Raw genomic sequence first — 13,269 nt, forward strand, 5'->3', positions numbered from 1 at the left:
CAGCCCCTCTGGAAAACAGTGTGGAGGTTCCTCAGGAAACTAACAATAGAACTCCCCTATGACCCAGCAATAGCACTGCTAGGAATTTACCCAAGGGATACAGGCGTGCTGATGCATAGAGACACATGTACCCCAATGTTCATAACAGCACTTTCAACAATAGCCAAATCATGGAAAGAGCCTCAATGTCCATCAACTGATGAATGGATCAAGAAGATGTGGTTTATCTATACAATGGAATACTACATGGCAATGAGAAAGAATGAAATCTGGCCATGTGTAGCAGTGTGGATGGAACTCGATGGTGTTATGCTAAGTGAAATAAGTCAGACAGAGAAGAAGAGATACCATATATTTTCACTCATATGCGGAGCAGGAGAAACTTAACAGAGGACCATGGGGGAAGGGAAGGGAGAAAAATAGTTGGGGAAAGGGAGGGAGGCAAACCATGAGAGACTCTTGAATGCTGAGAACAAACTGAGGGCTGATGGGAGTGGGGGAGAGAGGAAGGGGGATAATGGGCATGGACGTGGGCATTAGTTGAGATGAGCACTGGGTTTTATATGGAAACAACTTGACAATAAACTATAAAAGAAAAAATAAATAAAATGAAAAATAATCTGCATTAATTTTATTATATTATATAATATATAAATACGTATTTATAATTTATATATCAGTATATGATTTAATTAAATATATTATAAATTTATAAATATAATTAATCCTTATATTTATTTTATATTATTATTATTATTTGAGAGAGAGAGAGTGCAAATGGGGAAGAGGGACAGTGGGAGAGAGAGAGCTGTTCTCCTTTATTTGACCAAAAAACAAACATAAAACTGTGCAAAAGAGCAAATTCTGAAGGATAAACCAAGCTTCATTTAAATTCAGTTCAGTCTCTTAAAATTTACTATCATCTTTCCACTTCCTAGAATGCTCCTGCTGAACACCATCATGCAAGTGAGCCCCTCCCTCTAATTGTTCCTATTTGATTTCCCCACAAGTATCTACTAAGGCTTCAAAAATCAGCTTCTGGGAAGACTTCTGAAAACATCATACAAGAAATAAATAAATTGTTCCATACCTTGTGCTATTCCTTTACAGTGTGCATATCTCTATCATAGGATTAGTGTAATTGTCTATCAGCTCCGACTTTCTTACCCTCCATCTCCATTAGGAAGTGATCCTCTCACAGCCAGGACTCACCTGATTAATCCACGTGTAGAATGATGCCTTAAATTAGAAAGCACTCAAGATACATATAGCTCGCAGTACTTCATTGAATTATAATTAATAAACGGTAAAATACATAAATTATTAAATGTTAACTGCATTAACGTTTAATAAATATAATATAGTCATGGAAGCATCACCCAGATCAAGATATAGTACATAAAGTATTTGCATCATTTAGAAAACTCCCTCCTGATCCTTTCCAGTCAACTGTCCCCATACTTTCAAACCCACCCCACCACCTAGAAGCAATGATATTCCAATTTTTATCAGCACAGATTAGTTTTGTCTGTTTTATCACTTCATATAAATTAAATCATTAATTTTGTATCTGGCTTCTTTCTCTCAATACAATGTTTTTGTTTTTGTTTGTGTTTGTGCTTTGAGAGAGAAAACACAAGCAGGGGAGAAGGTCAAAGGGAGAGAGAGAGTCTTAAGCAGACATCACACTCATCACAGAGCCTGATGTGTGGGGTTGATCCTATGACCCTGGGTTCTTAACCTGAGCCAAAATCAAGAGTCAGAGGCTCAATCAACTGAGCCACCCCGGTGCACCTCAATACCATGTTGCATTATCAGTTATCTGTTCCTTTTGATTGCTTCCAAGTATTCCTTTGTATGAATATGACAAAATTTTAACTATTTTTAAAGTTTTATTTAAATTCCAGTTAGTTAATATATGGTTTGGTAATAGTTTCAAGTTTACAATATAGTTATCCAACAACACCATACAACACCTGGTGCTCTTCACAAGTGCACTCTTTTTTCCCAACACCTATATAACCCATCCCTCCACCAACCTCCAGTCTGGTAATGATCAGTGTATTCTCTATAGTTAAGAGTCTATTTCTTGGTTTCCGTCTCTCTCTCTCTCTGTCTCTCTCTTTTTTCCCTATGATCATTTGGTTTTTTTTACTTAAATTTCACATATGAGTGAAACCACGTGGTATTTGTTTTTCACTGCATTACTTATTTCACTTAGCACTTTATTCTCTAGCTCCATCCATGTTGTAGCAAATAGCAAGATTTCATTTTTTTTATTTCTGAGTAATATTCCATTATGTGGGTGAAGACATATATATATACACCTCATCTTCTTTATCCATTCATTAGTAGATGGACTTTTGGGCTGTTTCCATAATATCGCTGCTATAAACAAACATTGGAGTGCATGTATCCCTTGGAATTAGAATTTTTTGTATTCTTTGGTTATATACCTAGTACTGCAATAGGGTAGTTCCATTTTTAATTTTTTGAGGAACCCCCATACTGTTTTCCAGAGTGGCTGCACCAGTTTGCATATGCACCAACAGTGAAAGAGGGTTTCGTTTCTCCACATCTTCACCAACACCAGTGATTTCTTGTGTTGTTAATTTTAGCCATTCTGACAGGGGTGAAGTGCTATCTCCTTGTAGTTTTGATTTGCATTTCTCTGATGATGAATGACATTGAGTATGTTTCATGTGCCTTTTGGCAATCTGGATGTCTTTTTGAAAAAATGTCTATTCATGTCTTCTGCTCATTTTTTAACTGGATTATTCACTTTGGGGAGTGCTGAATTTTATAAGTTTTTTTATTTATTTTAGATGCTAACCCTTTATCAAATGTCATTTATACATATCTTCTCCCATTCTGTAGGTTGCCTTTTAGTTTTGTTGATTGTTTCCTTAACCTTGCAGAAACTTTTTTATTTTGATGTAGTTCCAGTAGTTTATTTTTGCCTTTATGTCCCTTGCCTAAGGAGACATATCTAGAAAAATATTGATATAACCAATGTTAAAGAACTTACTGCCTGTGCTCTCTTGTAGGATTTTTTTTATGGTTTCAGGTCTTACAATCAGGTCTTTAATCCACTTTGAATTTATTTTTGTACATGGTATAAGAAAGTGGTCCAGTTTCATTCTTTTGCATGTTGCTGTCTAGTTTTCTCAACAGCATTTGTTCAAGAAACACTCTTTTTCCCATTGGCTATTCCCTTCTGCTTTATCGAGCATGAGGTTTATTTCTGAGTTTTTGATCCTGTTCTATTGATCTATGTGTCTACTTTTCTACCAGTATCATACTGTTTTGATGACTACAGCTTTGTAATATCACTTGAAATCTGGAAATGTGATGCCTCCAGTTTTGCTATTTTTTTTCAAGTTTGCTTTGACTATTTGGAGTCTTTTATGGTTCCATACAAATTTTAGTATTGTCTGTTCTAGCTCTGTGAAAAATGCTGCTGGTATTTTGATAGGGATTGCATTAAATGGGTAGACTGTTTTAAGTAGTATAATTTTAACTATCTTCTTGATAATCAACATCTGGGTTGTTTTCAGTTTTGAGTTATTTATGAATAAAGCTGCTCTAAACATTACCATACAAGTCTTTATGTGGACATAACATTCATTTCTCTTGGGTCTGTTTCTAGAGTGGAACTGTTGAGCCACAGAGTAGATATGTTTAGCTATGTTAGAAACTGACTAATGGTTTTCTAAAGTTGGTGTAATATTTATACTCCCATCAGTAATGTGTAAGAGTTTCCATTGCTCCATAGCAATTCTGGTGAGTAGGCAGCGGTATTTCATTGTGGTCTCAATATGTTTAACAGAATAAGTTACTGGTCCTCTATAATAAATACCAAGCAAGTCTTGGTGAAAATAATGTTAAAATAATTATTCTTATCCTGATGTATTATAACAACAGTTAACAAGATAATCAACTATGTGTATATATGTATGTATGTATGTATGTATATATAAACAAACATAACCTATATATCAACTATATATATATATCAACTATATGATCTATATAATAATAGATAATTAACATAACCTATTTTTAACATTCCTGCTATAAGGTGCTCAGAATGTGATAATATTTTAGCCTATTATTTATAATTATCATTGAAAGTTCTGTTGTCAAGTATTTTCAAAGTTATAGATCATTATCACAAGATTATTTACTTTTTATGTCTTAAGTTTCAGTTAATTTATTGGCTAAAAGACTTATATGAAGAGAGCTTATCAATTATTTGATTCCCTTGATACACAGTGTGTTTAAGAAAGCTAGGATAAAGATGCCTGGTCAGCTCATTTGGTTAAGTGTCTTACTCTTGATCTTGTTTTTTGTTTTTGTTTTTGTTTCTGTTTTGGTAAGTGGCTTAAGGTTTTTGTTTTTGTTTCTGTTTTGGTAAGTGGCTTAAGGTTTTATTTAAAATTTTTTATATTAACAGATTTTTATGGAAGGGGATATTATAAAGGAGTCACGCTTATCTCTTTTTAACATGTAAGTTGTGAGTTGCTAAAACCCACACAGTAAGCACTCAAACTGAATCTTCAGTTCACATTCTCTAATTTCAAATACTCCATTTTCCCTGATAAGTAACTATGCCTCTTTCTAATGACTCATGTTGACATTTTAACTTTATTCAAATAATAAATATATTAAATATCAAAATGTTAAGAAGACAAAGTGAGCTCATTGTTACAGATTTCCATAATAATCAAATTAAGTTCCTTTCTGGAACACCACCTAGGTACAGAGTAATGGACTAGTACACATTCGTAAATACTTTAGTTACAGTCATTCTGTGAAATCAGGAATGAGGATAACAGAAACTTTACATAAGTGAAATTACATAGCTGGTAGTAATAGGGGGAGGTGGAGAATTTGGAAAGTATATTATGAAATAAGTACAGTAATTTAACTCATAATATAGAACCCCACAAGAAGATTCATTGAATAATTTATCATACAGATTTACTAATAACTATCAAAATTTTTGTAGAGACAGTTTGCAACCACTTGTAAAAGTATCGATTGTCTTAAAATTACATACAGTTTTAAATATAGGCTATGTTCACTGAATATTCAAATTAAAATAGACTTAAAGTTAAAACACGTTTGCAAATCTTACATATAATTAATTAATTAGGGTGTTTTTTTAACCCTTCCCCATTAATACATTTATTTATTTAACAGGACATATTAAATGTCTACGTATTACAAAGCACTGCCAGGACTCAAAACGAGGGATTTATATTCCCAGATATTTAACACTATTCATCTGCATGCCCATATTCTCCACAAAGCTGTGAGGTTTTGGAGAATAGGAAGTCTCAATTTCTACATCTCCAGTGCTCAGTAGATAAGTTCACGAAGCATTATAACTTTGGTACCAGAGTCCCAGCTTTGCAGTTTATTAACTGCAACTTTGGGCAAATACTTAACTCATAAGGAATTGTGAACATTAAGTGAAATAATGCATAAAGTGTGACTGGCCTTTAATGTCTCTATTATGTTTAATAAATTATCTAATTACTGAATAAATGAACCCATGAATCAACATCAATGAATACAAGCATAATATGTGGCAATATCTAATAAAAGATATATGAGTGACAAAACAATATTTGGAAACTTCTTGACCTCCAAACTCACCAGTAAGCATAAGGAGTTAGGTTTGTACTGTCTGCGAAATTTGATTAAACTTTTCAGAAATATTAATATGACAAGGATGTATAAAATAGACAATGTCATCTTATGGAAAGATAAGGCTGGTACTTTTTTAAACTGTCAAGGTTATGAAAGACAAGAAAAGACAGAGGACTCCTTCCAGATTGAAAGACACTGAAAGTGTCATGACAATTAAATGTAATACGTGATCCTGTATTGAGTCCTGGATCAGAAAGGGAAAAGTAATGTAGGTGAGAAAATTTAAAGACACTGTGGATTGAATGGCAGTGTTGAGTATAATGTTGAGTACTGATTTGGAGGTTTGAATGGCATTCATATCAAAGAGTGTCCTTGTTTGGGAAACACACATTGGAATACTTAGGAGTAATGGCACATCATGTTTGCAGCTTGCTTTCAAATGATTCAGGAAATGATTAATGATAATTAGTGTATGTACGGAGAGACAGTGAGACAGAGAGGGAACAAATGTGGTAAAATGTAAATCCTACAAGGGAATCTTCACGAAGCAGACACTGATGTATTTACAGAGTTTTTGTGACTTTCCTGTAAATTTTAAATTATTTCAAAATAACTCACTTTTTTAAAATTTTCTAACAAGTACATTGGGAAATTCAACATGGGAGATACTTATAAATCAGTCTCAAAACTTGCATTCATGAAACCAGTGATCTCTTTGGTATTACAGAAAAATATGGACAACATTACTCAAAACAACTGCTCTGCTGGACTCATCATTGTCTTTCAGGGGTAGGTTTCTATTCCCCCACACATACATGCAAGCTAGGCATCTGGATTCCAAATGCCTTGCTCGCAGCCTCTTCAGGTCAACCCAGAAGTTATTACAATAGTAAAGCATTCTCTAAGTGTTTAGATATGGTGGTGAAATGAGATTGAAAGAAAGAATAAGGAGAAGTTGTAAAGAATGAATCCAAGAAACAAGCAACTAATTCATGTAAGTATAAGGGAGGAATTAAAGGAATGATAATGCCTCCAACAAATACAGCAAGTCAGAAGGAGCTACTAGATTGGTACTCAGAAGATAAATTTGTTTTTAAGCAGGTTGATCATAAAGTAATTATAAAACATTTCAAATTAAACATCCAGCAGACTATAGGAACCAAGAGGCTGAAACCCAATGATGAAATGGATTCTGTCTTCTAAATAAAGAACAAATAATATTTCTCCAAAGATTTTCAACTGCTATATATTACACTTATCTCTCAAACTGAGAGACCAGCAAAGTTTTTACTGTTGGTAAATCTGAGTGTTAAAAAGTATTAACGTTCTCATGTTGGGTCAAAGAGTAATATATTTGCCTTGTATATGCATTGGCTTTTATTACTGAGGTAACCAACAGCTGTTATTCATAAACCAAAAGCCACTTTCACTAGTTGGATGTATTTTTTATTAGAACTAAGAGCATCCTATAATAGCTCAAAAATCCTAAAACATTAGGTTCAGATTATCAATAAATTTAGAATATAGAAAACAAAAAAATCCAGTTAAAAGTGGTTTAACTAGAGAGATGATTGTATATAGACAATTTTCTTTATGAATCAAACTGTTAATCTCCTTATATAATATATATATATTATATAATCTCCTTATAAAGATCATGATGTTTAACTGAAGTGCTTTCAGTTAGCCCACTAGATGATAAAAAATAAATAAATGAACAAAGATAGTCCATGATTGGAAACATATACTGCAGCAGGCTAATCAACTTTTCAAAATAATGTAAAAGAATAAGGAAACTTCACATAGTTATCCTGTCCATATTCACATAACAGATCCATCACGACCTAATTACTGTTTATAAAATACTAACATAAGGATTTTTTTTCAAAACATTTATTCTATTAGTCACAGTCTAAGCCAATATAGCATTCGTTAGTCACAGATGCCACTAGTTATTAACAATTTCCTGAAGGCATTTTTACCCTTAATATCTGTTACATTCACTGTTCATGCATTTTAATTATAAATTAAAAGCAATGCAAATGTTATAATCAGAGAAACAGACTATTTCTGAATGAAACACTATATTTAAAATCATTTAAGTTTTAGAAATTCTTCGTATTAGCTGAGCTGCATTACATCTAGTCACATTACACCTGCAGATGACTGAAAAAAATTTTAATGCTCTAAATTTGTCATCACATAAAATCACGCAGGCAAATATTTCTAGAGTGTTATACATATTGTATGATAGAAAATTTCCTCTAAGTATACATTTCTATAAATCAGTTTTGCAAGACCATTAAATATTCAATATCACCAACTCAAGAAAAAATGAATATATTTGGAAGTTTCTTTGAATTTTTTTTACTAAGGTTTTGCTAACCCTACAAAAATGAAAGAACATAAAATCACTGTCTTTAAGGGTCCCTTTTGGAAATGATATCAACTACATCATACTTAATATAAAGAAAATTGTGTTTTATACTTCATATTTATTGTTAATATTAAAGATTAGTTTAACAAATCTTTGTGGGGCTCCTGAGTGGCTCAGTTGGTTAAGCGTCCGACTTCGACCCAAGTCATGATCTCTTGATCTATGAGTTCGAGCCCCGCATTGGGCACTGTGATGACAGCTCAGAGCCTGGAGACTGCTTTAGATTCTGTGTCTCCCTCTCTCTGCGCCCCCCCCCCCCAGTTCATACTCTATCTCTCTCAAAAATAAATATTTAAAAAATTTTAAAAAACAAGTTTTTGTAATATGGCTAGCAAGGGCACTATGCTGGCCATATTAACTGTCATTTACTGTAATATCTTAATTAACTGGATGACATTTCTGTGTCTAGAATGTCCTACCTTTTCACGTCTGCTTGATGAATTCCTCTTACTTCAAACTTATCATGAGTATTCACTCTGTGGAGCTCTACTCTCTATTTACTCTCCACTCACACCTAGACAGACTCAGTCACCTGCTTTTTGGTGCTAATATAACATTACTCACTTCCATTACAGAAGTTGAATTGTAATTGTTTATACATCTTCTCTCTCAAGAATGTGAATGTGTCCAGAGTAGGTACCATGTGATGGTCATCTCTATATACCCCAGAGCAGCAAGACAAGCACCTGAAACACAGGAAGAGATCGAATGTTTACTGCCCCATAAAATGATGTGCTTTAGTTAGCAAAGCATCTTAAATTTTACTGCTCTCCAGAAACACAACTTATTTTATTCAGTTAATTAACAAATATTTGTGGAGCACTTAATTTACACAGATGCTTTTTATATGTCATCATATTCAGTTGCTTGTGAATTGTCCCCAAACCCTTAAGAACTTGTTACTCTAGCTTCCATTTTACAGATAAGAACCAAAACTGGGTTCACAGGTAACCTAACAACATGTCCAGTGCTTTTTCCTCTCATGTCTTACAGTTGAAAAAAAATGCTCCTAATTTATCTGCTTTCCTGTCTTACTGAATATAATGTGCTCAGTATAGTGAATTCTTCAGGAATTGGCCAATGTTCAGACTTACTATCAGTTTATTATCTTCTCCAAAAATAGAACTCCCCCCACAAAACCTGAGGGGGGAAAACAACGTCTGGTTGTTTCAAGTTATTGCTTGAGGTTATCTACTATAAACTAGTTGTCCTTTTTATAACTTAGCAGTTTCTCATATCAAAATAATGCAATATTCAGACTATTTGAGTTTTATTCAGAGGGATCTCAGAGAATTATTTTAATGTTACTTTCTTTAGTAGATGTAGGAGGAAATACAACTTTAGTTTGTTTCCAGTAGTCTGTCAGATAAAAAGACAGTTTCAACCTATGCCCCATCCCAGAGGGAGAGAAGATTGTAATTTGAGAAATACTAGAAAGTCTTCCTCATCCAAAATCATCTTCTAAACGCAAAGCCTGAAACCCCATCAATAAAGTTCCTTCAAAGGGAATTACCATTTCTTAAACGTGATTTCTATTAAGTAGAAACTTTATTATGGATACTTCAGCAGTGATTTGAATAATTTTATAGGAATAATATAGAAATATGTTCAAACTTGAAACTAGATATATAAATTTCGTTGCTTATATCTTTTATATAACTATAAAACTAAAACCTATTTGTAAACTTAACATAAAATTTGAAACTCAATAAGATTAAAGCAAACAACATTGATATGACAGCTAATACTCTGCTAAAACTAAATTACTAGCCACAGTAGGAATTTGATACTATTTGATAATCATGATTACTTTTCTTTTTATGACCATCTGTGTGTGTATATAACATATATATAATATTATTCTGTGCCATTTATAAACCATATTCATTGAATCTGTAGTCTTGTTGTTATGAAATACACTATTACAGTATTTTATGCATATGTCTCCTACTCTACCTCACTCCCAGCCTAAAACAAAGTTATGCGTGCAATGACTACTGATAAAAAAAAAAAAAAAGTAATGAAGCCATAACATCTCTGTTCCTTCAGGGAGGTTTTTTCCACTTCTTACATTCTGCTTCTACCACAGAGAACCTCTTTACTTTTAATCCAGAGCTAAGTGATGGTCTAAACCATCATCCTCTCATCATTCATTCAACAAACATTCGTGGAGTAACTTGAATATACCAAGCACTGATTCAGACACAAGGGATGTGAAGGCGGCCAGAGCATAGCCTCTGCTTGGTGGAGCTTCTTACACTCTGAAAGGAAAAACAGATCTAAAAATGGTTGTAAAATGAGAAATAATAAAATGGAGATGTGTGTATGACACAAGGTACAATAGAAGCAAAATAAAGGGAGAAAATATTTGCAAATATCCAATAAAAGGCTAGTGTCCAAAATATATAAATAACTTATACAACTTCACACCAAAGAAATAATCCAGTTTTAAAATGAGCAGAAAACATGAACAGCTATTTCTCCAAAGAAGACATACAGATGGCCAACAGACCCATGAAAGGATGCATAACATCACACCTCTTGAGAGGAGGAGAAAAAAGGCAGGAGAAGGCAATACCCAGCTTAAGGTAGATAGACAAGGAGTAGAACAGCATTTTGGGCAGGGTAATAGTTCATGAGAAAGATAGGGATGGATGAGGTAAGAAAAAACAGTAATTTCAATTACCATAAAAAATGTATTATGGAAAAAGCTGAGAATGGGAAGAAGTAGGAATTACAGGTAAAACCAGAAATGTTGTCAAGGGTCAATCATAAAGGACCTGGAATACCATGTGTAAGAGTTTGGACATTATGCCAGAGGGCAGAGGGAGTTGCTGAGGGCTTTCAGTTATAAACACGATTATATTTATATTGAAGAATGATTGCTTTTACATAGTAGTGTTTGACACACACTATTGCAGCAATATGGGACTTTGTACAAAAAAGTTATACTGCTATTGGTTAAATGCCAGTAGCCACTTCATCCAGAATACACAACCTTGTTCTTACCTTTGTCTTCTTGCTGGCTGCAGAGTTCCTCTACAGAATAACACAAAATCACAGAATTTAGAGTTAGAAGGAAACTTAAATATTTTTTTTTGCCTGATCCTTTCATTTCCAAGGTAAAACAAGAGATTTGACTTAGCTCACACATCTATTCAGTGGAAAAGAAGGAGCCAAAATTCATGTCTCTCATTCCATAATTCTTTCCAGTTGTCTATTTTCTGAACTTTGAGACCCCTGATATGGACAAAGTGAAAGTATTCATCTGTAATTTTAGTGCCCATGTTAATACCATTCTTTTGACAAAAAGTATTTTTTTTTAATTTTTTTCTCTTGGAAGTATTTTAAATAATTTATAAAGGTGCTTGAATTAATATCTGTGATAATTTTCTTTTGACCTGTGATGTAATCCTAAGAGTTGAACTGTCAAAGTAGTATTCCCAGAATCATAGAGCTAGTACCAAATTTCATTAATTATTCAGCAAATACAGTCTACCATCTGACATAGTCAAAACATCTTTTTTTTTTTTTTTGGAAAAACCCAAAACCACCAGGCAAAGCATTCCAAACTGTGTGCTTTTCTCCTGCACTTAAGCACATTTTGGCTTTGGATGTATAAGGGGATTTTGACTATTATATTCAAAGCAATTCTTGCAAAACAAGATGGTTTGAAGACATTTCCATTCTATATTCCCTTACAAAGCTTACATACCTCTCCTACCTGCAATCACCAAACAACCATCTTATATAAATCTATAAATTCCAGGTTTATTTGCAATAAGCAATCTACAGAGACCAAAACTGTCCTACTAAATACATTTCATATATAAGAACTCTCTGGTATCTTTCCACTAGTAAATACTATGAGTAGGCTTGTAAAGAGGTCTAATGAGGCTATTTACTCCTCTAAGGGTACCAGGAAGGGAGACAATTACTCACAAGACTGGCATTACCTGTTTTGTGTTTATATCTTAAGTTCAAAAATATCATCAACTATTGGATTAGAGAATTATCTGAGAAATTCCTAAAATAATTTCATACATATTTGATAATTCACTCATAATTATTTCTGAAACAGCAATATAATTAAAAAGGGAACTTTGCCTTTTAAGATTAAGAACACCCATTTTTGTACAAAAATAAATAATTTTGTATTGCCAGGATATACAAGTCAAATCATGTATTCTATCAATCAAGTTATTTATTACATAAGCTTTTTAATTGAATGAATCTAAAATTAAAACCTCTAATTTCTGTTAAAAACCAGGGACTTATGATTTTGATAATATGGAAAACCAAGTTAAAATTCTTTCTTGATAACTACTTAATTTTTTTCTCCATAAACTGTAACAAATATATTTTAAAATGTATAACCAATATCTTAAGGAACTCTCCATTTTTCAAAAATACAGAGAGAAGAAGTGTTAGATGAGTTAACTCAGGCTTCCCTGGGTGTGGGATATGTGGAGGGTGGTCTCGGTGCCTTTTAAAGACTTTGGTTTTCATTGGAAAGTGCACAAAGACATGGTCCCATTAAAAACAAAATAAAATCAAAGACAAGATGCCCTTAAAAGAAGTGCATCCTTGAATGACTGACAAAAAAAAAAAATATATATATATATATGTATATATATATATATTTTACATCATCCAACAGTAGAGAATATTGAGGAGAATTTTTAGGCTCCAGATAGGAAAAGAAATGTCCCTTAACAAATTTTTGAGGTAAAATTTAATTTTTAATTGAACTTATAACATTTTATAAGTTTCAAGTGTACAACACTATAATTCAACATCTGTATGCACTACAAAATGGTCACCACCCAAAATCCTAGTTACCATTCATCGTCATACAAATGACCCCCTTAACCCATTTCATCCCCTCTCAAACCCTCTTCCCTTCTTGTAGCCATCAATCTGTTCTCGGTATCTGAGTTTGTTTGTTTGTTTGTTTGTTTGGAGAAAAAGATAGCAAGCAGGGGAGGAGCAGAGAGAGAGAGAGAGACAGAATCCCAAGCAGGCTCCCTGCTGACAGTGCTGAGCCCCATGTGAGCTCATCATAGGGCATGAACTTACAATCCATTAAGACCATGACCTGGGCCAAAATCAAGAATCAGACGCTTAGCTGACTGAACCACCCAGGCACTCCTATGAGTTTGTTTTTGTGTTGC

This window comes from Hyaena hyaena, unplaced genomic scaffold (genome assembly GCF_003009895.1).
Source record: "Hyaena hyaena isolate Hyena2069 unplaced genomic scaffold, ASM300989v1 scaffold_1805, whole genome shotgun sequence".
Taxonomy (NCBI): Eukaryota; Metazoa; Chordata; class Mammalia; order Carnivora; family Hyaenidae; genus Hyaena; species Hyaena hyaena.